General features: G+C 41.0%; 2 long non-coding RNA genes across 2 annotated transcripts in view; one reads left to right on the forward strand and one right to left on the reverse strand.

Moving 5' to 3' along the window:
• On the reverse strand, positions 1 to 15,612 carry LOC135363755 (uncharacterized). Its single transcript, XR_010409813.1, has 3 exons — positions 15,264 to 15,612; positions 7,317 to 7,487; positions 1 to 637 (listed from the first exon to the last, which is right to left on the reverse strand). It is a non-coding gene; the product is annotated as an uncharacterized LOC135363755 (long non-coding RNA).
• LOC135363756 (uncharacterized) overlaps positions 14,106 to 24,985 on the forward strand; it is a 21,369-nt gene continuing 10,489 nt past the window's right edge. The window contains exon 1 of the long non-coding RNA XR_010409814.1: positions 14,106 to 14,192. This is a non-coding gene — a long non-coding RNA (uncharacterized LOC135363756). The remainder of the gene's footprint in view (positions 14,193 to 24,985) is intronic.

Below are 24,985 nucleotides of genomic sequence, written 5' to 3' on the forward strand. Positions count from 1 at the left end.
TCTTCATATGGGGTTGCATCCTACAACTTGGTATTAAAAGTGTCTACTTAATTTCACCAAGTACTGCTATAATTGATTCACTTATTCACCTATTTGTTCATTCAGCAAGAATTGGTTGGGTGTTTACCATGTGCTAAGCACTATGAACAGGTCCTGAAGATATGAAAACACATCTTGTTTTTCCATTCATCTATGGATGGACACGGGCTGCTTCCATATCTTGGCTATTGCAAATAATGCTGCAATAAACATAGGGTGCATATATCTTTTTAAATTACTGTTTTTATTTTCTTTAGGTAAATAAATACCCAGTAATGGAATTGCTGGATCATATGGTAATTGTATTTTTAATTTTTTGAGGAGCCTCGGTACTGTTCTCCACTGTGGCTGCACCAATTTACATTCTCACCAACAGTGCCCAGGGTTCCTTTTTCACCACATCCTCAGCAACACTGGGTTTTCCAGTCTTCTTGATTCTAGCCATTCTGACAGATGTAAGGTGATATCTCATTGTGGTTTTGATTTGCATTTCTCTGATGATGAGTGATATTGAGCATCTTTTCATGTAGTATATATGGAATACTGCTCAGCCATAAAAAAGAATGAAATCTTGCCGTTTGCAACAACATGGATGGATCTAGAGGGTATAAGTCAGAGAAAGACAGAGGGTAATAAGTCAGAAAAAGACAAATATCATATGATTTCACTCATATGTGCAATTTAAAAAACAAAACATATGAACAAAGGAAAAAGAGGCAGACAAAAAACAGACTTTTTTTTTTAAAGATTTTATTTATTTGACAGAGAGAGAGAGAGAGAGAGAGCACAAGCAGGGGGAGGGGCAGGCAGATGGAGAAGCAGACTCCCAGGACCCCTGGGATCACGACCTGAGCCGAAGGCAGATGCTTAACCAACTGAGCCACCCAGGCATCCCCAAAAGCAGAGTCTTAAGTACAGAGAACAAACTGATGGTTACCAGAAGGGAGGGGTGTGGGGGATGGGTGAAATAGGTGAAGGGGATTAAGTGTACACTTATCATGATGAGCACAGAGTAATGTATAGGATTGTTGGATCACTATATTATACACCCGAAACTGATATAACACTGTATGTTAATTATACTTCAATTAAAAAGAGAAGAAAAAGATCTGCATTTGAGTTGATAGTACAATACCAATGATAATAATGCCATGTTCCTTGATTTTGAGTATGCACTACACTTACGCAGATGTTATCATTTGGGAAGCTGATGAAGTGTACACAGGAATTCTCTCTACCACTTTTTTTTTGCAGCTTCTTGCGATTCATAAATGAGTTCAAAATATAAAGTTATTTTTCAAAAGATATAAAACTGATAAGACTGTCTTTTATAGAGCTGGCATTCAGATGGATATGCACACATACAAGTAAACAAACATATACACAGGGTCTAGTGGTAAGTGTGTTGAGGCATTTCATTGCCCTTGGTTCTCCGGTGGGGCTCTGAGTAGATTATTTTGCTGGGACTTTAATACATTTGTATTTGTTAAGAGCATGTGTCAAGCAAGACCAGCTGAGTTTGACCAACAGGCAGAAAATAAAATTATTGGAAGATACTGGGTAGCTCATTTCACTGTTGAGAAGACTCAGAAAACAGACAGGGACAAAGGAAGGACAGCTGGGTAGGGGGGAAGATCCAGGGTTTCATCACAGGAAACCACTTCCTCAACGATCCCCAAGTCTGTGAAACACTCCCTCAAGGCTCAAATCCCAGAGCATAGATTTGAATAGCCAGAGTTTAGGGATGGGCCCATGTCCTAGCTGCCAGGGTTCAGGATGGAAGTATTCCCCACAGTGAGCGCATCCCCAGGTAGGCATGTTGGTGAGATGCTGGATGGATAAAAAGAAAGAAAGCATGTCCAGATCACATACTGTGCAGTGGTTTTGAAATACGTTCGCAAATTCTTGGACCTGCCTCCCTTCAAAAGGTGAGCCATTCTGCTTAACGTGGGCTGTATTTGGTGGCTTGTGTCCAACGAGTAGATTGATCAAGATGGTGTATCACTTCTGAAATTAGGACACAGAGGGCATTGTGGCTTCCTCCTTTTCTTGGATTGCTTATTCTGGGAGAAGGTAGGGACCCCCAAACAGCCTTATGGAGAGGTCTCTGTGGGCAGGACCTGAGGCTCCAGCCAGCAGCATGTGAAAGAGTGTGCTTGGAGGTTCCATATGTACTGTTCACAAAAAGAAACGTTTTCTCCTTATATAATGCTATTATCGGTCATAGGACCAGAATGACACACCTTTTGTAAAGGGAGACAAACCAAACTCTTTCATATATTCACTCAGACCCAGGTCCTGTATGTCTGGCTGGTATACTTTCTTTTATAAGTTCTCTTAAACTTGTTTTATGATCTGCCACTTGTGGATTTAATTGTAAGGTCCATTACTACCAGTATCCTATGTGTTAATACTAAATATGGGTAGAGGTTATAGTCCCTGTTTCTGTGATTGGTCCTGAGGCTCTAACTTGTATTTAAGAGTTTCCTTCTTTGCTGCTTAGTCTGGATTCTTTGTCTTTAGCCAGCACCTCCTCGACAGCTGGGGTTCTTTCCTCCTTGGAGTTATTCAAACCTTTGTTTTTGAGGGATCTGAGCCTGCATGTGTAGGATAAGAGTCATCACCCTTTTTGATTTTGCAATCAATGGGAGGAGAGGCCCTCAGGGATCACTAAATCCTCTGCTTCCTCCTCTCCCCCCCCCCCCCCCACACAGCAGGGACACCATTTTCCTGAAAAATGGAGGGAAAGTGATGTAATTTATCCATTTCTTACAGCGGATAGTCTACTGTTGACATCTATCTTAAAGTTGACACATTGAGCAACAGACATTTAGGTATGCCATTTAAGTTTGTAAAGAGAACTGCTTATATAATTAAAGGCAGAAAATAGCCAAATTTTCAGAATGCTTGGTGGGAGAAAAACAAGGACCTTATTGGAAAAGATGAAAATCAACAATGAACAAGTGAAAATCAACAATGTAAAAACAAAACACCCAGTCCTGCCTCTAGGAAAGCAGTTGGTCCTCCTTCTACCGTTTATATTCTGCAGCCCCCAAATCTTGCCCCATATCATTATTCTGTGTCATCAGTGACCATTTGCTTAGAAGTGGGTTTCAAGGATCATTTGTCATTCTTGATTTTTTACCTCATCCAAACTACCAGGATATAACATAACTAGAAACAAATCAAGGGGATAAACAAGGATACAGAGAAAATTTTAAAAAATGTGAGAACTATTTTGCAAAACTGTATGCAACTACATTGGAAACTTAGTGTTAGCTCAGTTTAAAAACAACAACAAAAGGAACACTATAGAGTGTTTCAGGTAAATCTGGACAATAGAGTTTACAGTGAATACCTAACATTGTCTATTTCACTACATTGAAGGTATGTGTGTGTGTGTGTGGGGGGGTGCATCCTGGAGTAATAAAAGAAAAGGTTCCAATTAGAGCTCTTTGGATACTTATTATTCGATACTTATTAACTGTGTTACCCATAGGAAGTCAGTCCACCTCTCTGTGCCTCATATTTATGTCCATAATATTAAAAGATTTGCGATCCTATGAGTCTACAATGGTGAGCCTGAAGAAGCCTAAAGTGAGATATATGAAGATTTCTCAAAAGCGTGTAGTAGAAAGTTATCCTGTTTCTGAGTCAGCAGTTTCTTAATGAAAGGTGGAAAATCCAATTTATGTGACTGCAGACCTAAGGATTAAGTGGTAAGTGTTTATGATGTGGCTGTGAAATCTGGAAGTGGCTTCCAGGAAAAGCCAACTAGTTTTACCAGGGAGGGCCACGCACACGCCAGATGAGGGGATGGTGGGAGAGAGAGGCCTGGAAGGAGTTGGTTGGCCATGATGGCCGTTCAGTGGGTAGTGACTCAGTTCAGTCAGCTGGACGGGTGTCAGCTGTGGGAAGGCAGAGAGCCTAAATAGATCTTGAATGTCTCACTTCAATGGATGCCCACTGCAGGGAAAGAGAATGGGAATATTCCATAAGCAATCATTAGAGAAGAGCTTGAGACTCTGAGAGATGACACAGTGTCCAAAATCCATGGGCAGAGATGGTGGCTGATTTTGGTAGATGCAGTTTGCCCAGACGAGGGTCTGAGTTCTGGCTCTGCATTTTCTTGCAAATTGGGCAAGCTTGTTAATACTTGTGTTCGAACAGAGCAGTGAGCACACTGTCGGCTGTTAGGAAGCAGCTGGGCTGGGTCCACACACTTGGTTGTGTTGCGTTCACCTTGTGAAATGTCATGTGGTAAAAATTAAATCGCCTTCAAAGTCCAAATCAGTCTCCAACTGTGTAGCTATTGGCAGTTCCTATTTTTTCAGGCTCTTAAAGCATGGAATGGTCAACATCTGAGGAGAAAGCAGTCCTGCAGAATGTTCTGGGGATGGCTGGTCTGGTCTGAAATACTGACCCCTCTCACCCTGTATTGAAGACTTTGTTCAATGAACCCCCAGGGTACTAGCCTTGCTGCCTGGCAAAAATATGTGCCCCCAGAGTCTCACGCACAATTCAGTCTTGTTTTACGACCCTCCCAACAGACCATGTGTTTGGTTTTCCTCCCTGGCTCTGCTCGTTCTTGGTGAATGTTCTGGGTAAGTGGCCCGACAGGCTCCCAGGCCCTGTTCACATCCTGTGAGTGGCAGCAGGTCTGCACACGAGCTCACCCGGTCAGGGACCCATCACCATACCCTCTACTGGTTAGCTTTGTCCCCCTGCAGACGCCATGGGGCCAAAGCTTTGTGGTGAACATAAAGGCCCAGGGAAGCCTGGACACAGGTGGTACAAGGCAAAAAACTGCATGAGACTCACTCATGAGGATCACTTGACAACACCGCTCCAGGAGGATCAGGACCAGGACTGAGACATTTTCTTGAGGTATTTTAAGTTTATATCTTATAAATCAGCTTTGTTGATTTTATAGTTTGTGCCTAACCATTCTCAACCAATTTTTTGGTTGTTGTGTTACTGGACATGAGTGAAAAGAATTCTTCAGGTAGCATTTCAGATAAGAACCTGGACTAGGTAGGCTCCTGATGACTAAGATAGCTCAGGACAATTATGGTCACAAACCTGGCAGCCATATGTGGAATGGCACTGGCATGCCGTCTCTTCCTGGGACCCCAGGCCACACTGGGCTGACCTGAGTGAGGATGGCAGGGCAACTGTCAGGGGAGTTAATTCCCAAACTTTTTGCATGTGCATATATGTTCTATGCAATTACAGTTGTGGTGCATTTGCTTCACGTATTTTGTTTCCTGTGTAACATATTGTAAACATTTTCTGTGTTTCTATCAAGGTCAGCTTCATGAAGTCCCACTGGATCCCATGCTCAGAAGGGCCCTGGACCTGGTTTAATGATCTGTGGTCAACATCTTGAAATTCTTAATAATTTTGAGCAAGGCAACCGATGTTTTTATTTGGTAGTGGGAACTGTAAGTTATGTAGCTTTTCCTAGGTTCTCTTTTTATTTTATTTTGATGACTATATCATTTCGTAATTTACTCTATGTTCATTTAAGCTGTACCGAATACAGATAATGCTGCAAAAATATCTTTATGTCTATAGAGTTTAGTTTTGTTAAATTAATCAGGATAAATTCTAGCTGTGGGTTTTATGGACCACAGCATGTACATCTTTATGTCTCATATTACTATATTCTGATATGATATCTATATTTGTCCATATTCCTTATATAAAAAAAATATTACACATCCTACTTCTTTTAAGCCAGTAAGAGGATTACTCAGCTTTAGGCCTCTTGAAGAGAGCCCTGCCCCTGTCTTTCTTCTTGCCCAGCCCCGGGTGTGACAGGAGATGCCAGCATGTTGCTCCTTACTGAGAATGGGGGTGGCAATTTCAGAGACCTGGGCATGAATCACTCTAGACATCAGCTTCTTCATCTAGTTGGGGAATAATACCTACCCCGAAGGACTACTTTTGTGAAGACCAAGCATTAGATTAACCAACGTAGTGCCTGGAACTCTGCAGATACAAAATGAATGTGAGTTTCCGTTCCTGCTTAAATCAGTTTCCACCACTTACTGGCTCAGGTGCCCAGGAAACCAAAGGTCAGGAGTTTCAAGCCCCCCAACCCGTTTTTTTTGTCTTTTCTAAAAGTATATAGATACCCATCACAAAAATCAGTTCTGGCTCCTTTTATTTAGAATTCTTTGTTGTTTGTGCTTTGTTATACTTTCTGCTTTTGGTCCTTTTTCTGAAAGCTCTATAGCTGTTTAAATGAAAAGTTTCCTGGGTGCCTGGGTGGCTCAGTTGGTTAAGCAACTGCCTTCGGCTCAGGTCATGATCCTGGAGTCCCGGGATCGAGTCCCGCATCGGGCTCCCTGCTCAGCAAGGAGTCTGCTTCTCCCTCTGACCCTCCCCGCTCTCATGTGCTCTTTCTCTCTCTCATTCAGTCTCTCAAATAAATAAATAAAATCTTAAAAAAAAAAGTTTCCTTTTTCATAACTTAGAATGTACAGGTGTTTAAGTATACAGTTATATATCTATATAAAAGCTACTCCAAGCAAGGCCAATGATCATGAAACGTAAAATGAGAAAAGTATCAGAATGAGAAATAAATCAATATACTAAATCAATAGACCAATAGTATCAGTATTATCATAATAGAGCATTAAATTTTGCTCTGAACTTCCCAAGAACAAAGGCAAGAAGGCAAATGCATGTGTATATAATTGCTATTGTTCACAAGAGACAGTGTTTCTTGTAGTGGATATTCTTCCTAATAAATTTTCAAATAGATTTGTCACATGGGCAAGGATACTTATTTATCCCTGTCTGATTCATAGGAATTACTCAATAAGCATGTTGAACAAATGAATACTGGACTTTATACTGCAGGCATTGGACACTATGGAAAACAGCAAAGCTGTAATAATTTCTTGCTAATATTTATGAGACAGCTGAATCAGATGCTGTGCTAAAAGCTTTGTATACATAGGTTCATTTATTCCACACAAATGCCCACGAGGGTGTTATTAACATTCCTATTTTACCCTCGAAGAAGCTGAGGCATGAAGACATCAAGTCGTGTTTCTAGGGCCCACAGTGGGCATTGGGAAGCCAGGGCTTGACCATAGATAGCACATTCACTCACCCATTCTGCCACATTGTCCCATATTGTGGTGCGGGACCCGTCCATAGTGAGCAGTTCAGCACCTTCATAAAGTCCTTTGTGATTTCTCGTACCATGTAAATCCTGATGGACACCTGGGAGGCTCATCAAACGTACCTGTGGTTACTCTTACCTTCTGGTGGGAATATCAACTGGTGAAGTCTTCTGGAGGGCAATTTGGCAAGTCTTATGTAAGACGCTTTAAACATGTCCATCCTCTCTGGCCCATTATTAACTTCAAAGAATGTGGCATAAAGAAATGATCCCAAAAGCATATGAAGATTATAGCTGCAATTGGATATATCTGGAATATCCAACAGTAGGGAAATCAATTTAGAAAAAAAAGCAGTTTAACACAACTGAGATAGAATAAAACACCTCCATTAAAAATTATCTTTTAAAAAGACACTTAAATACATAGAAAATTGTTCATGGTGTTTTGTTATGTGGGCGAAAATACGGTCTTAAATGGTAAGTATATTGTGGCTTTAATTTTGCAAAGGGTACATCTCTGGTGGAAGTTTGAACCAATACAAGCACTTTATTTTTTTATTTAAAGATTTTATTTATTTGAGAGAGAGAGAGCGTGCACACAAGCAGGGGGAGGGTCAGAGAGAGAGGGAGAAGCAGACTCTCCTGCTGAGCAGGGAGCCTGTCGAGGGGCTCGATCCCAGAACCCTGAGATCATGACCTGAGCCGAAGGCAGATGCTTAACTGACTGAACCACCCAGGCGCCTCCAGTACAAGCACTGTAAATGCTAGAGTCATTAGACAGTATATATTAAAATTTAGGGGCGCCTGGGTGGCTCAGTCGGTAAAGCATCGACTCTTGATTTTGGCTCAGGTCATGATCTCAGGGTCATGATCTCAAGGTTGTGAGATCAAGTCCCTAGTTGGGCTCCATGCTGGGTGTGGAGACTGCTTAAAATTCTCTCTCTCCCTCTGCCCTTCCCTGTTGCACTTTCTCTCTCTTTAAAATAACTAACCAACTGTCTAAAATTTAGATTCTATGATCCAGCAATTCTGCTGCATCTTACCTGCCTGAGTCCCATGGACACAAAGAGGCAAGTAGTTTTATTTTTTAATAATGCAAATTGGAAGTCACTTTAATATCTATCAAAATGGAAGAGTTAAATACACTGTGATGTGTCCTAACTATGGAATAGCATTTGATAGAAAGATCAGGGTACTGGCATGGAAACAGAATATTTACTGATAGATTATTAGGTGCAAAAAGCAAGTTGCTGGAAGGAAAGTATAATTTATGTTCTTCTGAAGATTCGATACAATCTGTTGCTATGTCTGTATGAGCATGCATGATTGAAAGATTCACTCTGGAAGGAGACATATGATAATGGTTACTTATTCTGAGATGAGAAATGGAGGATGGGCTAGCTATAATGGAAAATTCATTTTAGCTGCAGTGTTCAGATCATGTCCAAGAAGAATGCAATTATATGTGACTTGTGCAATTAAAAATAAACTAACTTTGAGTATCAAAGAAAAAAAAGAAAAATATATGAATATGTTGAGTGGCTATCTTTTTTAAAATGTTTTCCTTTAGTTATTATTGACTTTAATCTTATTAAATTAAGAATTGTAGCTCTGGTTCTAAACCTGAAAATTCTATATTTCCTAACTCTGGCATATAATGAATGTCTGGTACATAACTTTTGATTGGATTCCTTCTCTGTCAAAAGTAGCACCTCTCTAGGGTTCCTTGGGTGGCTCAGTTGGATAAGCATCTTCCTTCAGGTTGGGTTGTGATCCCGCAGTTCTGGGAGAGAACTGCTCATCGGGCTTCCTGCTCAGAGGGAAGTCTGCTTCTCCCTCTCCTTCTGCCGCCCCACTTGTACACACTTTCTCTCTCTCAAATAAATAAATAAAATCTTTTAAAAAAATAAAGTAGCACCTCTCCAACGCCATTACTACCCTCCTACGGTACTTAATTTCCTTGGTAACATTTATTTAACCGCTTGGCATCTACGTGTTTGTGTCTATTTGGTCTCTCCCCATTGCAGTGTAAGCTCCTCATAGAAGGGCCCCTGCCTGGTTTTCTGCCACTTATTACTGTAGCAGGTGGAAAGGGCCTTGTACATAGAAGCCACGAGATAAATTAATAAATTGTTACAGGAAATAATGTGGAATGATTTATATCCACTAAAATACCAAGTGTTGTTTTTTTTTCCCTGAATGGTAGGATGGTTGATTTTTACATATTTTAAACGCGATGGTTTTCAAGGTTTTCTTTCTTTTTTTTTTTTTAAGATTTTATTTATGTGTTTGAGAGAGACAGAGGGAGCATGAACAGGGGAAGGGGCAGAGGGAGAGGGAGAAGCAGGCTCCCTGCTCAGCAGGGAGCCCAGATGGATGTGGAGCTCTATCCCAGGACCCTAAGATCAGGACCTGAGCCAAAGGCAGATACGTAACTGATTGAGACACCCAGGCGCCCCCAAGGTTTTCTTTTTTCTTTTTTTTTTTTTAAAGATTTTATTTATTTGTCAGAGAGAGAGAGCACAAGCAGGGGGAGTGGCAGGCAGAGGGAGAGGGAGAAGCAGGCTCCCTGCTGAACAGAGAGCCCAAGGCAGGACCCTGGGATGATGACCTGAGCTGAAAGCAGATGCTTAATCAACTGAGCCACCCAGGAGTCCCTTTTTAAAATGTGGGAGCAGGGAGGCTCATCTGAGACAACTCCTACCTGTTTAGACTCTGTTTTGTGGTCTCAGTGAGGTTTAGGTTATTGATGACAGTATTCCTTTTATAGTGAGTTGATGATCCTGTAAACTGGTGTGCAATTTTTTTTCTTAGGTGACCAGGATGACTTTAAGCATCATCTTAAAAATTGATTGTTATTTTGCCTACACTGCATCCTGTGGCAGAATTGGGTACCTTGTAATTAAGATGTACCCAGTCTGCAATGCTCCATTGTAATGTTGTTACATTGTGAAGCAAAGACAGAGGAACACCACCTTGCCTTTGTACAGAAAGCTACTTGCAAGGAAGCTGTGTAGTGAGATGTTGGTCTACGTGTCTGTGCCTCAGGAAGCCTGCTTTTTTCGGAACACCACAGGACTGGAAAACTGCAGGGAATGTTGTCAGAGCTAAGGTCTAGGGACTGACTTCTTAGAAAATAGTTCAGAGAACCAGTGGAAAGTCTATAACTGTAGGCAAGGGAAAAGGAAACCCTTTTCTTCTATTCTTCTATGTTCTGCAGACAGGACTCTGGAAACTGAACTGACAAAATACAGATTAACAAGAGAGAAACACACACATTTTAATAATGTGTGCAATGTGCATTAACACCAGAGGAACTCAACGATGAGCAGTAACTCAAAGGGGTGGTTAGAACTTGGGGCTCTGTATAGGGTCTTCACAAAGAACAATACGTTTGGAGAGATGGGACAAGAAAATGGAGAAAGGATTTAGGCTTTCAGGGGTGGCAAACTGTGGAAACTATATGGGGACACTAATGACATATAAGGGTGGTTTTAGCAAGATATGTTATGTATATAACATATCTGTGTTCCTCTCTGATGATTAAGAGGAGGATAAAGAGCTTTCTTCTGCTGTTTCTCAACTGTTTTCAGTGCAAAATAATCCTTAAGCCAAAATAACATATTTTAGGGAGGCATATTCTGGTCCCCTAAATATGACAGCAGGATATGGAAACAAAGTTGGCCCAAGGAAGAAGTGGGGCCTCTGGCTCAAGGAAGAAGTGGGGCCTCTGCCCCAAGTTTTCTGTTAGCTAACATTGGCCACACACCTACTACATGCCCACCCTGGGCTAGACGCTGTGGGGGATTTAAAAAAAATCTACAACATGGCAGATGCCTTTACTTGCCTGTTTGGTTTTAGTGAGGAGGCACAATGATTATGAGGTCATAGTTCTGAGAGTTGTTACCTTCTGCCTTCCATATTTTCATAACTCAGAGTCTACATGTCCTTCTTAAGCCATGTCATTTAGAAGTAGCTGGGGATTTTCTGAAAGTCTTGAGTTGAGGTTATATAGGCGGCTTTTAAGGGCAAGTGTCTGGCTCTCACCTTTAAAATTATACTTCTCAAATGGGGAAAGAGACTTAAAGCAGAAAATATATTGTAAAAAAACAAATAACTTCTATAATTTGAATACCTATTATATGCCAAGAACTGTGTATTCCTGTATTGGGAGGTAATATCGCCCTTTCACAGAAGGAGAAACTGAAGGTCAAGAAGCGCAGGTGCTTTCTGCCTAGACATTTACTGGTTTATAGGGGTCGAATCCATGGCTGCCCTACTAAACTGCTAAAAGCAGTTGTTGTGATTGAGAGAGTTCTGGCATTAAACACAGGGAGTTACAGAAACTGATGAAGATATTAAGGCTAAGACTCTAGAATTATGAGTAGATGCTGAGATTGAGCTGACGTTGTTCCGGTTGAACAATGGCCATTTCTGAGTTGATAAATATCTGACACTCTTAAGCTTTATGGAAGAGGGTCACAAAGGCCACGTGGACTCCAGGCTACACGATGAGGCTGGAAAGGAAGAGTGGGCCCTGGCGAGAGCCATGGCTGGGAGTCATCCAGGAGAAGAAGCCAGAGAGCTGGTGGTGCCAGCTCTTTAAAAGCTCTAGAAAAGTGGCTAAGTCTTCTTGTTCTGGGCAAGGGACATACTAGATAATACTCTCTCACACCATTTGCTAGGGTCAGCTTAAGGTGAGGAACGATGTGCTGACATCTAAACTGTGTACCTCAACAGTCAATCTTTTACCAGAACATGGAAGATTTGTGATTCACTGATTATCTAGAAACCTTTGGTTTCTGATCATTTTTAGGACAAAGTCTAAACCTTTTGACAACAATTTTCAAAACCATAAATAGTACCACAGATTGAAGTGACCCCGTACGGCTTCTTGAGTGAGCTAGTGTGTCTGGACAGTGGTGAGGCCAAGGGCTGCGCTTCTCATGGAGCCACATGTGCATGTGTGCAAATCCCTGTAACAGCACAAAGGCATGCCATGTGCCCTGCTCAGGAAGGAACCGACGTGTTAACCTCTGTGTCATTTGGCCATTTCTACATAACCAGTATGTCACTGGGGCACTTTCATGTGGTGTGTGTAGGTGGGCAAAACAGTATAACCTTCCTGAAAATAATATATGTCAATCTAAAGGACCAACAGTAGGGAACTGGTTGAATACACTACAGTATAATTAAAAAGTAGGTCTTCAAAGAATGGAGGAGGAAAATATTTTCAATATAATGTTAAGTGGGAAAACCAGATATAAAACTTATATATATATATCATATGTATGCAAATAGCAAATATATCAAAAGATAAAAAACAGCTATTTCACACGGTAGGATTATGAGTTATATTTCTCGTATTTTCTGAAATAAACACACATTTTCCGTCTAATTAGCACAAAACTGTACTGTCATTATTGTTTTGTTTCTGCTGCCTGCCTCCCAGCACGGCTACACTGAACGAAACAAAATGATCTCATTAGGAACCCATTTTCCTTGGAAGGTGGACGAATGGGTTATTATAAATACTTACAGTTTATAACATCTACCCCCCTGGGGGCCTAATGGTTCAAAGTTGTAAGTATGTAGATGATCATGTTGTGTGAAGAAGAAACCGAAGATTCGTCTCTCAGTCCCCTGTGCCTACCCGGGCGCCAGCGCTCCATAGATGTGGGCTTTATTAATGTGGTGACGACCAAAGTGGTGCTGTTAGAATTGAGGCACCTCTGGAGGGGCAAAGCTCACCCCCATGGGGGCATACCACTAAGGGCCAGACTGCTGGTGGCCTCCCCTTGGTGAGGATCAGATAGAAGGTCCTCAGGACATTATTTCTCCCTTGTTGATTTTATCAGAATAAGACATTTCCCTACTATTTCTTAGGACGATATATGTATCTGAATCTGTGCATCTAGGACACAAAGGAAATTAGATTTGGTGTTTTAAGTGGCAGCCCCACGGAGGCCCACGCTACAGAGAGGCAGGTGCACGGCTTCTGGAGTGGTTGCTGACATTCTGGGCCCGCGTTGGTCTTCCCAGGAGAGAACAGTTTAGCCTTTTCAGGTCTGGAGTTGGCAGAGCTGAGTTAGGTATTTTGCTCATAAAGCAACCAGGAGCTTCAAATTCTAGAAGTAGTTCTAGATAAGCCTCCGTTCTAGGTTTCTATTGGCGTAGGCAGGCCTACTAGGAGGCTATGAGGAATATGGCGCACCCAAGGGCACCAGGGGAAAAGCTATTTATGAAACTAGACTCTTGGTATTTCACATCCCCCATGTGTAGGAAGCTTCAAGAAGGTAGAACTCTATTTAATTTATTGTTAAAATATTATTATTACTAAACTGACAGTAACAATGAAAACTTAGAACATTTTACAGCTGTACAACATTTCACAATTTACAAAACATTTTGGGTAAATGTTTTTTCTTTTAAACCGTGGAACTTCATACCCAAATCCAAACAAAATACAAAAAGCACTTTGTGAGCAGTAACCTGCAATGCACACATAGTGTATTACTGTATTTTATCAGTGAGTATGTGGCTGATGTCCTTGTATTTAATTGTAGTTAATGATAGGATTTCCAGACTGATCATCGCCTGGTCACAACTCCTCATTTTCCATGAACTAAAATGAGACCCACGAGTGACTTGTCTAAGGTCACACGGCTAGTGTTTAACAGAGCCAGTCTTTTGTTACCATGCCTACGTCCTGAAATTCATCTTTGCAATTTGGTGAGAATAGAAACCGCACTTGCTGTCATTTTGCACCACTTGAGCAAACATGCTCATTCTGCAGCGTTATTAAAACCTAAGGTTGATGATGGTCCTATCTCTTTAAAAAGAAAAGAAAAAAAAAAAGGCTGCTGGGGGTGGCGGGGGTGGGGGGGGGGTTGCTGCTGACTGCGGCATCGGCATCCAGTCCGGAGCCAGTGCGGCTGCGGTGGCAGTCACGATGGAAGCTGCTGATGTGACAAAAGGAAAACAAAGGCGCCCAGATGGACGCTGACAGCTACCGGTAAGTATCTGAGGATCCAGCTGGATAACTAACGGGAAGGGAAAGGGAAGAAGCTTATGGAAATCGGCCGGCCCGCGGTTTGATTGGTTATTCAGCCCTCTGAGAGCTGGGCTGGAACCAGGTCGCTCAGTCCTCTGCAGTTGTTCGCGGAGATCATTGACCACTTTCCTAAGATACCCGCCTTCCATAGACGATGGAGAATCTTCTCTAACGCGTCCTGCCGCTGTGAGTAATGGGTTCTTTTAAAAAAAATGTACAGTTTGGGCTAGCAGCCTGCGGGTTTGTGGGTGAGGCGCCAGTCACAGTGTTACTAGAGAGATCCGCTGTGGTCGAAATGCTCGCACCACCCGGCTTTGTCATTTTAATGTCCACCCTCGGTTGCAGGGTTTGGTCACAATGGATCTCTTGCTGTAATACCGAGTGTGGGGTTAAGAGCCCTGTTGAATAAGAAAGCGGGATTCTCAAAGTGGCTTATAGTTTAATTTATGGTGATTGTCCTCATTTCAAACAGCACGCCCTTAAATGATTCCACATATTATAGTTCTCTTATACAATGATATTTGAAAATCCTGCTTTTAGTTAAAAGCCTTTTACTTCGTTATTCAATTTCATTCTAATAAGTGATCATTACATTCTTAGAAAGAGTATATCCCAGTTTTAACAAGAATCTCTGTCTTGTTCTCTTCCTTAAAACAAGGTTACTACCTCAGTAAAGACTGCTGGATTTGTTTCTAACATCCTAATTGTTTTGGTTTTAATTGTAGCCTGCTCTGTGTAAGTAAAAGTGAATGCAGGTTAATTCCATGTGTTTCCCAAGCACGAGCTGCCCTGAAGTTATGTGGAAAGGAAGCTCTTTATTTCTCTACCAATGCAAATAAAAAATAATTGACACCTAATCCCATTTTGTCATTTGAAAAGTGAATCTCCTATATTGTTTTTTAAAGTTACCCATTGATAACCAGGTACATACCAGGTTAATGCAGGATTATGATGTCCCAGTGGTTTTGCTTATGACTAACCAGCTTTCTTTCCCCAACCCTGATGCAAAGTCTTACTTCGTCCTCTCCTTACCTTCTCTGGCTTTTGGGCTGGCCAATTTCCCTCTTCTTCTCTCTGGAGATTGAGGCTCCTTCAGTCTCCCTTTCAAACATACCAAGCCGGATGTTCCATATTCCCATCTTTTCCTTGTATCTTGCTTGTTTTGTAAGATCCTTTCCATGATTAAGGTGGTGTTTTCTATTCTTCCCATGATAGGAAGAAACGCCTGATCATAGCTTTTTGAGACCAAGGTTCGCTTACATCAGAAGCATCTAGCGTAATGTTGCTTTATGCTGGATTTGTTCTCAGAAGCTTTAGGTTCTAATCTCACTCAGCGCTGCCACATCTTAGTTCTGCAACCACTGAAAACTCACTTGACTTCTGAGAGTCTCAGTTCCTTCCTATGCTAGAGATGTTGGCCGTTGTTTTTCACATAGCTGTCATGGGGTTGGAATGAGGTAATGCAAATGAACGCACCAGCCCAGAACTTGGCACAACATTGCTATTTAGCAGGAGTTTTGACTTTTTCCATTCAGTCTCCCCACCTTCCTATTCCCCCATCCCTGGGGAAGAAGGCTAAAGTGGTTTCTCATTCCATTTTCCTAAAGGAAGGAATTCTGAAATGATCTTTTGACCAAGGGCATCTTAACAAGCTCTAATTAAATATAAAACATATATTCAGTACTTGCTAAGGATCTCTTACCTATAAAAGTAACACCATTGCCATGTTGCCACAAGAGCGTTCTACTGGAGAAGGGAAATCCAACTCTCTTTGCACAGCTCCTACTAAATCCTTTGTGATGGCAGAAGTGATGAGGATATTGGCTGTCCTGCCATGCGCTCAAGTGAGGACCGCTAAATGTGACTGATGCAAAGTCTGCCGAATTGGAAACCAGGACAATTCCCATTGCTATTCTGATCTTGGACAACCTGGGGAGCAATTTGCTTTTTGTATGGCCAATCCTGTTACTATTTTAGTTTCTATTTTATGTGCTTTTCTCCTTTCTCCTCACCACCTTTTCTTTCCTTAAGTTCTACGCTCAGCACATCGTGTCCGACTTTGACACCTAGGATGGAGCCACTGTGCATATGCCCAAGGGGGAATGGGATGAAATTGGCAGAAGCACTGGGTGGGAATTAAGGGGGGGATGCTAGCTCCGCTTCGGCTTCTCTTTGCGCTGACTGGAAAGTCACTAACTTCATCTCTGAGTAAGAGGTATGAAGTAGATACTCCTTAAGTTTCCTTCGAGTGCTGGGTACATAATTAATAGAGCCAGTCTCTGGGGCTATCCTTGGTTTCTAACAATTATTTGGTCAAATGATGTGCTTTCACACCCTGTCGTCTGTTATCATTCCCACAATAATCTTGCGGAATAGGCAATGACATTTTGCAGATTATAAAGTGTAAAATAAAGAGAGAGGAGAGCCCCAGCTATTTCTTATTTGTCAAAAGGGGAGGTTGAGTAGATGATATCCAAGTTCGCTTTTCTTGCTGAACCTCGATGAGTCCTCAGCCTCCAAACCCTGAGCTCTGGTCCCTGTGCCTCGGTGTCCACTCTCAGGGCACTTAGATTTTATGGTGACATGAAACCCAAGCCACCTGGGTTCTTGCTTTTGGAAGAGGTCATCTATGGTCTCGTTAAAGTAACATTGAATCCAGACAAACATTTGATTTAAACATTCTCCTCTGGATTAGAAAATTAGAAAATGTGGGCTCTGCAAGCCACATACCCCTTTTCATGTGTCCTGAAACTATAACATTTTTTAAAAAGTCAAAGACACCCAAATAATATGGGTGATCACTTGAACTTCATAGATCTCCTTATTTCATTCAAGTAGTAAATGCTAGAGAGGCATATGTATTTGAGTTTCTCAAGTATTTGGAATTTGTGCATTAATTTACATAGTAATAAAGGTTTAGCCCTTTCTCCTTGTTTTTAATGCAACAATAAATTTAATCACTAAAAAAAGTCCTAATAGGGTTACCAGATATATTACAGGAAATATTGCATAAAATCAACACATACTAAAAAAATTATTTGTTATTTATTTGAAATTCAAACTTAACTAGGCATATTTTTATTTGCCAAATCTAACACCCCTATATAAACAGAACCTTAACTGATAAATTAGATAATCATTTACTTTGAGCATGAAGATGTTAATTTGTTAGGTTTTTAAGCTTAAAACATAAATTAAATCCAACCTTTATCAGTTTTTCATAATATGCAAACATCTCCCTAGTATTATGTATTGATGCTTTTATTAAATGTTTTAAGCTAAGTGACCTTTCTAAGAAAATCCTGATTCTGAAGATCATATTATGTCCAACACACCTCATATTCCCCAGAGACCTTGTTAATGAATGAAAAAAAATATGCAAGATTTTAAATATATTTGTTTGGAGTCAGATAAATTTGGTTTTGAAAACTGACTGTACATCATACTAGCCCTGATACTTCACCTCTTGGAAACTTAGTTTTCTCCTTCTTAAATGGGACTGATCGTGGGTTAATAATCCCCACCTCAGAGAGCAGATGACAGGTAAGTAAAGTCTCTGTGTGATTTTCCATGGCAGGCTCCTTGAAAAAAAGTTGGTTTTTAAGTGAATGAGTGAATATTATTTTTCCCTTCAAAAAGCCAGATGATAATATTAGATAATATGAAATGAGATGTATTTTAATCATATAATCTATGTTTCATCTATTGGTTTTTAAAAGCTTTTTTGAGATATATAATTCATATACCATATAATTCATCTATATGATCTCTTATTTTTGTGTAAAATGTGATCTTTGAAGCCAAATTGAGATTTTAAAGGTAAACCCAAGACCCTGAGGAGCTCCTATTCCAGTTCCAGCCCTCCCAAGCCTGTGCCTTAGACAAGGAGTTCTGGTAGTTGACAAGACTTAAAGCAGGGTCTCCATCAATTCGATCCAAGCTGTGCTATAGAAATATGTGTCTTTTTATTACCTGGAAATTGGCCAAAGTGACTCAATTATTCAATCTTTATTGAATACTTTCTGTATCCATGGCCCTGAATTTGACCGAGTAGGAGAGTCAAAGATGAACAAGACATTCCTGAGGACCATTCAGCAAAGTAGAAGAGGAAGATTTGTATAACACAGAGGAGATTTGGAATGCTGAGGGAATAATGTATATCTTTTCTTATTTTAAATCTGAAATATATCTTCTCTGTTGTACATTTTACATGGAAATCTTTAATTGCGCACATACACACACACGCACACGTACAACCAACCCATTAAGTATCACTCATCTTTAACTTTATTTTTGGTGTTCTACAAAGTGCATTTATGTGCCCCTTCAATCAGAGGGGTGCATAGTTGGGGTCAAATGAGGGCTGTAGTGACCATGACCTTTTCTACAACAGATTGTGCCAATACAGTTCTGTCATTAATGACATTCACAATTCTTGCTATGTCTTAACATCTTAATTTTGCTCTATTGATTTATAGGGTGAATTAATCTGACTTCTCCATTTTGCAAAGATGCCATTTTAAAGTCTTTGCTGACTCATGTTTTGTTCTGACATTAAGGAGGGCAAGGCAATTTTTTCTGAGGGTAATTCCAGTCAAGGTTTTCTGTGGGCCCAAAATCTGTCTGTACTTGGCTCCCTGTTGTAATGTTAGGGACTTTCAAGGGTAAATTTTTACCGCATCCCAGAGGATTTAGCTACCTATGAGAAAGTAATGTTGATTTTTAAATCCCGTTTTTAGACGAATGTGTATGCCATTCTCACGAGATTGCTAGAGGCTGTAAATGGGTTGAAAGACTTGTTTCTAGGGAAACGAAAGCTCTGAGGACGGGTAAAGCTGCAGAGGCTGCGCCTGTGCTTCCTAGCAGCACGGAGAGCAGTGGGAAGGGGGAGAGGTCACCCATGACATCGTTGCTTCCCCCGGGCCATGGGCCCCTTCCCCCCCACCCCAAGGAGGGGTTTTACTCCTTCTAAGTCTCTGCAGAAAGCATGCAGTTTTTTTTATTCTTATGTTAATCCCCATACATTACATCATCAGTTTTAGATGTAGTGTTCCATGATTCATTGTTTGTGCATAACACCCAGTGCTCCATGCAGAATGTGCCCTCCTCCATACCCACCACCAGGCTAACCCATCCTCCCACCCCCCTCCCCTCTAGAACCCTCAGTTTGTTTTTCAGAGTCCATCGTCTCTCATGGTTCGTCTACCCCTCCGATTTCCCCTGCTTCATTCTTCCCCTCCCGCTACCTTCTTCTTCTTCTTTTTTTTCCTTAACATATATTGCATTATTTGTTTCAGAGGTACAGATCTGTGATTCCACAGTCTTGCACAATTCACAGCACTTACTACAGCACATACCCTCCCCAGTGTCTATCACCCAGTCACCCCATCCCTCCCACCCCACCCCCCACTCCAGCAACCCTCAGTTTGTTTCCTGCGATTAAGAATTCCTCATATCAGTGAGATCATATGATACATGTCTTTCTCTGTTTGACTTATTTCGCTCAACATAATACCCTCCAGTTCCATCCACATCGTTGCAAATGGCAAGATCTCATTCCTTTTGATGGCTGCATAATATTCCATTGTATATATATACCACATCTTCTTTATCCATTCATCTGTCGATGGACATCTTGGCTCTTTCCACAGTTTGGCTATTGTGGACATTGCTGCTATAAACATCGGGGTGCACGTACCCTTTCGGATCCCTACATTTGTATCTTTGGGGTAAATACCCAGTAGTGCAATTGCTGGATCATATGGTAGCTCTATTTTCAACTTTTTGAGGAACCTCCATAGTGTTTTCCAGAGTGGCTGCACCAGCTTGCATTCCCACCAACAGTGTAGGAGGGTTCCCCTTTCTCTGCATCCCCGCCAACATCTGTCGTTTCCTGACTTGTTAATTTTAGCCATTCTGACTGGTGTGAGGTGGTATCTCATTGAGGTTTTGATTTGGATTTCCCTGATGCCGAGTGATATTGAGCACTTTTTCATGTGTCTGTTGGCCATTTGGATGTCTTCTTTGGAAAAATGTCTGTTCATGTCTTCTGCCCATTTATTGATTGGATTCTTTGTTCTTTGGGTGTTGAGTTTGATGAGTTCTTTATAGATTTTGGATACCAGTCCTTTATCTGATATGTCATTTGCAAATATCTTCTCCCATTCTGTCGGTTGTCTTTTGGTTTTGTTGACTGTTTCCTTTGCTTTGCAAAAGCTTTTTATCTTGATGAAGTCCCAATAGTTCATTTTTGCCCTTGCTTCCCTTGCCTTTGGCGATGTTTCTAGGAAGAAGTTGCTGCGGCTGAGGTCAAAGAGGTTGCTGCCTGTGTTCTCCTTTAGGATGTTGATGGACTCCTGTCTCACATTAAGGTCTTTCAACCATTTGGAGTCTATTTTTGTGTGTGGTGTAAGGAAATGGTCCAGTTTCATTCTTCTGCATGTGGCTATCCAATTTTCCCAACACCATTTGTTGAAGAGACTGTCTTTTTTCCATTGGACATTCTTTCCTGCTTTGTCAAAGATGAGTTGACCATAGAGTTGAGGGTCCATTTCTGGGCTCTCTATTCTGTTCCATTGATCTATGTGTCTGTTTTTGTGCCAGCACCATGCTGTCTTGACGATGACAGCTTTTTAATAGAGCTGGAAGTCCGGAATTGTGATGCCGCCGGCTTTGCTTTTCTTTTTCAACATTCCTCTGGCTATGTGGGGTCTTTTCTGGTTCCATACAAATTTTAGGATGATTTGTTCCATTTCTTTGAAAAAAGTGGATGGTATTTTGATGGGGATTGCATTGAATGTGTAGATTGCTCTAGGTAGCATTGACATCTTCACAGTATTTGTTCTTCCAATCCATGAGCATGGAAGGTTTTTCCATTTCTTTGTGTCTTCCTCAGAAAGCATGCAGTTCTGCAATTAAATGATCACACAGACCAAAAAGAAGGGACACCATATTGAAGATAACAGATCAGGGGGAACTCCTGATTATATTTTTATCTCATCCCCGCCAGAAAGACCTTCCTTTTCATTCCCCGTGGGTGACGGCTAGGTGTCTGTTCTGGTTCCTGGGACGTTTCTTCTGTCCTCTTTCTTTCTGGTGAAGTCTCCTTTCTTCTGCCTTAGAGATCCCTTCGTCTTCCCATGCTGCTCCCTGCCTGCCTACCAAAGGACAGCTTTTGGCTTAGGGGATGCCACCACTTATTTACACAAGCGTCATGGTTTACACCCTGAGTCTCTGGGCTGTTTGTGTCTCAAGCAGTGGAACTCAAAGAGAGTTTCAGCTCAGTGAGTAAGTGGGGCTGGTACATTTCTTCCCCACTCCTTACACGAGATCATATTTACTGCCAAATTCACCCACTGTGGGGAAAACCCGGGTTGCCAAAATAGGGTATTTTTGCCGGGCAGGCGAAGAGGTCACTGAATGGCACACTGTGCCTGTATTAGCCACGGGCAGCGACCTCAGGTTTCCAAGCCAAATGAACGGATCCCACTGCTGGCGGGGATGGATGTCCAAGCCCTGTTCCCGAATCGCCAGTACAGAACACCGATAGTTCCGGCCCCCGGGGGCCTGAGACAAGGCCCTGAATCAGTGGGCAGAGAGTATCATGAATGCGCTTCGTGTCACTTCATGTGTTAAAGAATATTACGTGAATAGGAAGAGTGACATCCAATGTTTGCAAAAATTATCTGCAGTTTATTAAGTACTTGTAGACATAGTTTGGGGGGTCTTTATGATGACTCTACACATGGATGGGGCAGGCTAGCCCCGTTTCACAGATGAGGCACGGAGACATTACCCGAGTCTCCAGTTGTGGTCTTCATTGTACCACACAACCCCCAACACCATACGGTGGAAGTAGCTTTCCTCCCTTTTGGGGAAGGTATAGGGAGAGAAGGAAATACTATTTGATTGCCTGCATTGTGTTAGGTGAAGAAGCAAAGAGATAGAGGTCAAAGAACCTGTGTTTAAGTCCCCGCATGGATGTCACTTGACCTTCTGAACCCCAATTTCCTTATCTGTGAAATAGGATTAACCATTTCCTACCGAATTACCAGTCTTTTATGAAACTGAACTAATATAATGTCTATGGAATCACTTCAACAAATTAAAAATACCATATCTCTATAAGATAACCCGACTATACTGCATTATAATTTTACTATCACTGACATTTCAATTGTATACAAAATTAAGGATATACTAATTTTCTTGGCTGTGTCAATGAGCTACATTAATACAACATTATCATAAAAGCAGTAAAAAATACCAGACTTTATCATACCATTGTCTTGAGGAACTGTCTTAAATGTATTAGTATAGTTTGCTCACATTTCTTATATTTTAAATTGCATTTGACTGCTATTCAATCATGATTGATGCCACAAAAAAGACTACTAACCTTTCTCTTCCCTGCAATGTCCTTGTTGAGGATTTATAAAAGTAAATGTGTGATATACTGAAGCACTCAAAAATGGATTCATTATCAGATAAAGATTTCTATGCAAGAGAAACTTTAAACATATAAGTATAAAAATCCTATATGATGTTAATCTTACAATCAGTAAGGAACTAAAAGCATTTCTGTAGTTTAAAACGATGAATGTGAAAAAGAACTAAATATATATTTAATTACAAGCAGAGATGTGTTCATATATCTGCATATTTAAAATGCGGGATTATGGCACCCCAAGATATAGATATTTGTTGAATTGAATAAAGATGTGTGTGCACGCGCATGCACAATCATGAATTGGGAATAAAAACTTTTTTTAAAAAGATTTTATTTACTTATTTGAGAGAGAGTGAGAGAGAGCACACAAATGGGGGGGAGGGGCCGAGGGAGAGGGAGAAGCAGAACCCCACCATGAGCAGGGAGCCCAATGTGGGGCTCCATCCCAGGACCCCAGGATCATGACCTGAGCTGAAGGCAGACACTTAACTAACTGAGCCACCCAGCCGTCCCCCAAAAAGACATTTTAATATTTCTTTTGCCTGGGGTGCCTGGGTGGCTCAGATGGTTAAGCGTCTGCCTTCGGCTCAGGTCATGATCCCAGGGTCCTGGGATCGAGTCCCTCATCAGGCTCCCTGCTAGGCGGGGAGCCTGCTTCTCCCTCTGCCTCTCTCTCTGTCTCTTATGAATAAATAAATAAAATCTTTAAAAAAATATTTCTTTTGCCTGTATATTTTGATCTTGGATTAGTACAAAGTCATCATGAGAATAAAGAAAAGAATATATGATAAATGCTGCTTGATATATGTGAATGCTGATGTGCGCCATACGTTTCAATATCATGAGAAGCAGTCTGGTTTACTGGAGAAACCTCTCGAACTGAGGGTCTAGAGCTTGTGTTGGAGCTGTGTCACTTCCTCACTGTGACCTTGTAGGGCCCTAGTGGCCCCAAGAGACACAGTGATGGTATGCACAATCTCTCCCCTTCAACGTTGCCACTGCAGAGCTCGAAATTACAAAGATTAACATTTACATATGTATAAACTAACATTTACAACATTTGCCATAGACCAGCCCTGGAGACTTTTGTCACCCTGTACCCTTCTATGGCCCCTTATGCTTGGGCACATGCTTTAAATTTTTGAGCTTCAATCTCAGCCTGTAAAATGGAGAAACTATCTGGTCTACCTCTTTTATCAAGTAGTCTTAAGGATCGCATGACACCATATATGGAATTGTAAAGGACTACAGAAATGTAAGGTACTGTCATTTAAATACCACACGCAGAATTTTTAATTAATTAAGAAGGGCTTATGGGTACCCTGTGGATCCTTGCAACTCTAAGGAATACTTTGGAATGCTTGGGAAGTAGGTTTTCATGGAGCGTTTCACAAGGTGGAAGACACATGCCCTGAAAACAGGGGATGGTTGGTGTTTAGGAAAGGAAAAGATGCTTCTCAAATAGGCAACAACAACAACAAAAAAGAGATTATGCAGTGAAAATATGATCCCTTTTACAAATCTCTTCTCTACTTGCCTCCCCTCCCTCCTCCTCTCTTCCTCTCCTTCCCTCCTCTTGTAAAAAACCTTATTACCTAGACTCTATTTTTCCCATCTGTACCTCATTCTTAATGAACAGCTATTATAATAATAAATGAAAGCTATTAAAGACTATTTTAAGCAAAGATGTCATTTTATATTCTTCATTTTATAAACCTATTTTCAATATTATCCTATGTACGAGATACAATTTATAGTACAAATTTAATTTTTATTATTTTCAAAGGGAAATACTGTGCATACAAAAGACTATAAATTAGAGTCCTTTGCCTACTTTTTTAAGGTTGTTTCTTTTTTTATTTTCAAGAGTTCTTTATGTATTCTGGACACAGACTTTTGTCAATTATCTGTGAGGCAAATATGTTCTCCTGATTTTTGTAGCTTGTCTTAGGTGAACAGCAGTTCTTAATTTTAATGTGGTTTGACTGTAATCATCTTTTTTTTTTTAAATTTTATTTATTTATTTGAGAGAGAGAGAATGAGAGAGAGAACACATGAGAGGGGATAGGGTCAGAGGATGAAGCAGACTCCCTGCCGAGCAGGGAGCCCGATGCGGGACTCGATCCCGGGACTCCAGGATCATGACCTGAGCTGAAGGCAGTCGCTTAACCAACTGAGCCACCCAGGCGCCCTGTAATCATCTTTTGTCTTATGGTTAGTGGCGTCTATTTGTTCTTTAAAGAATTCTTCTTTACTCTGAGGTCATAAAGATATTGTGTTATGTTTCTTTCTAAAAACTTTAAGG

Source organism: Mirounga angustirostris, unplaced genomic scaffold (assembly GCF_029215605.1).
Source record: "Mirounga angustirostris isolate CCGP_5_RB_7025 unplaced genomic scaffold, mMirAng1.0.hap1 SCAF_3, whole genome shotgun sequence".
In the NCBI taxonomy this organism is placed as follows: Eukaryota; Metazoa; Chordata; class Mammalia; order Carnivora; family Phocidae; genus Mirounga; species Mirounga angustirostris.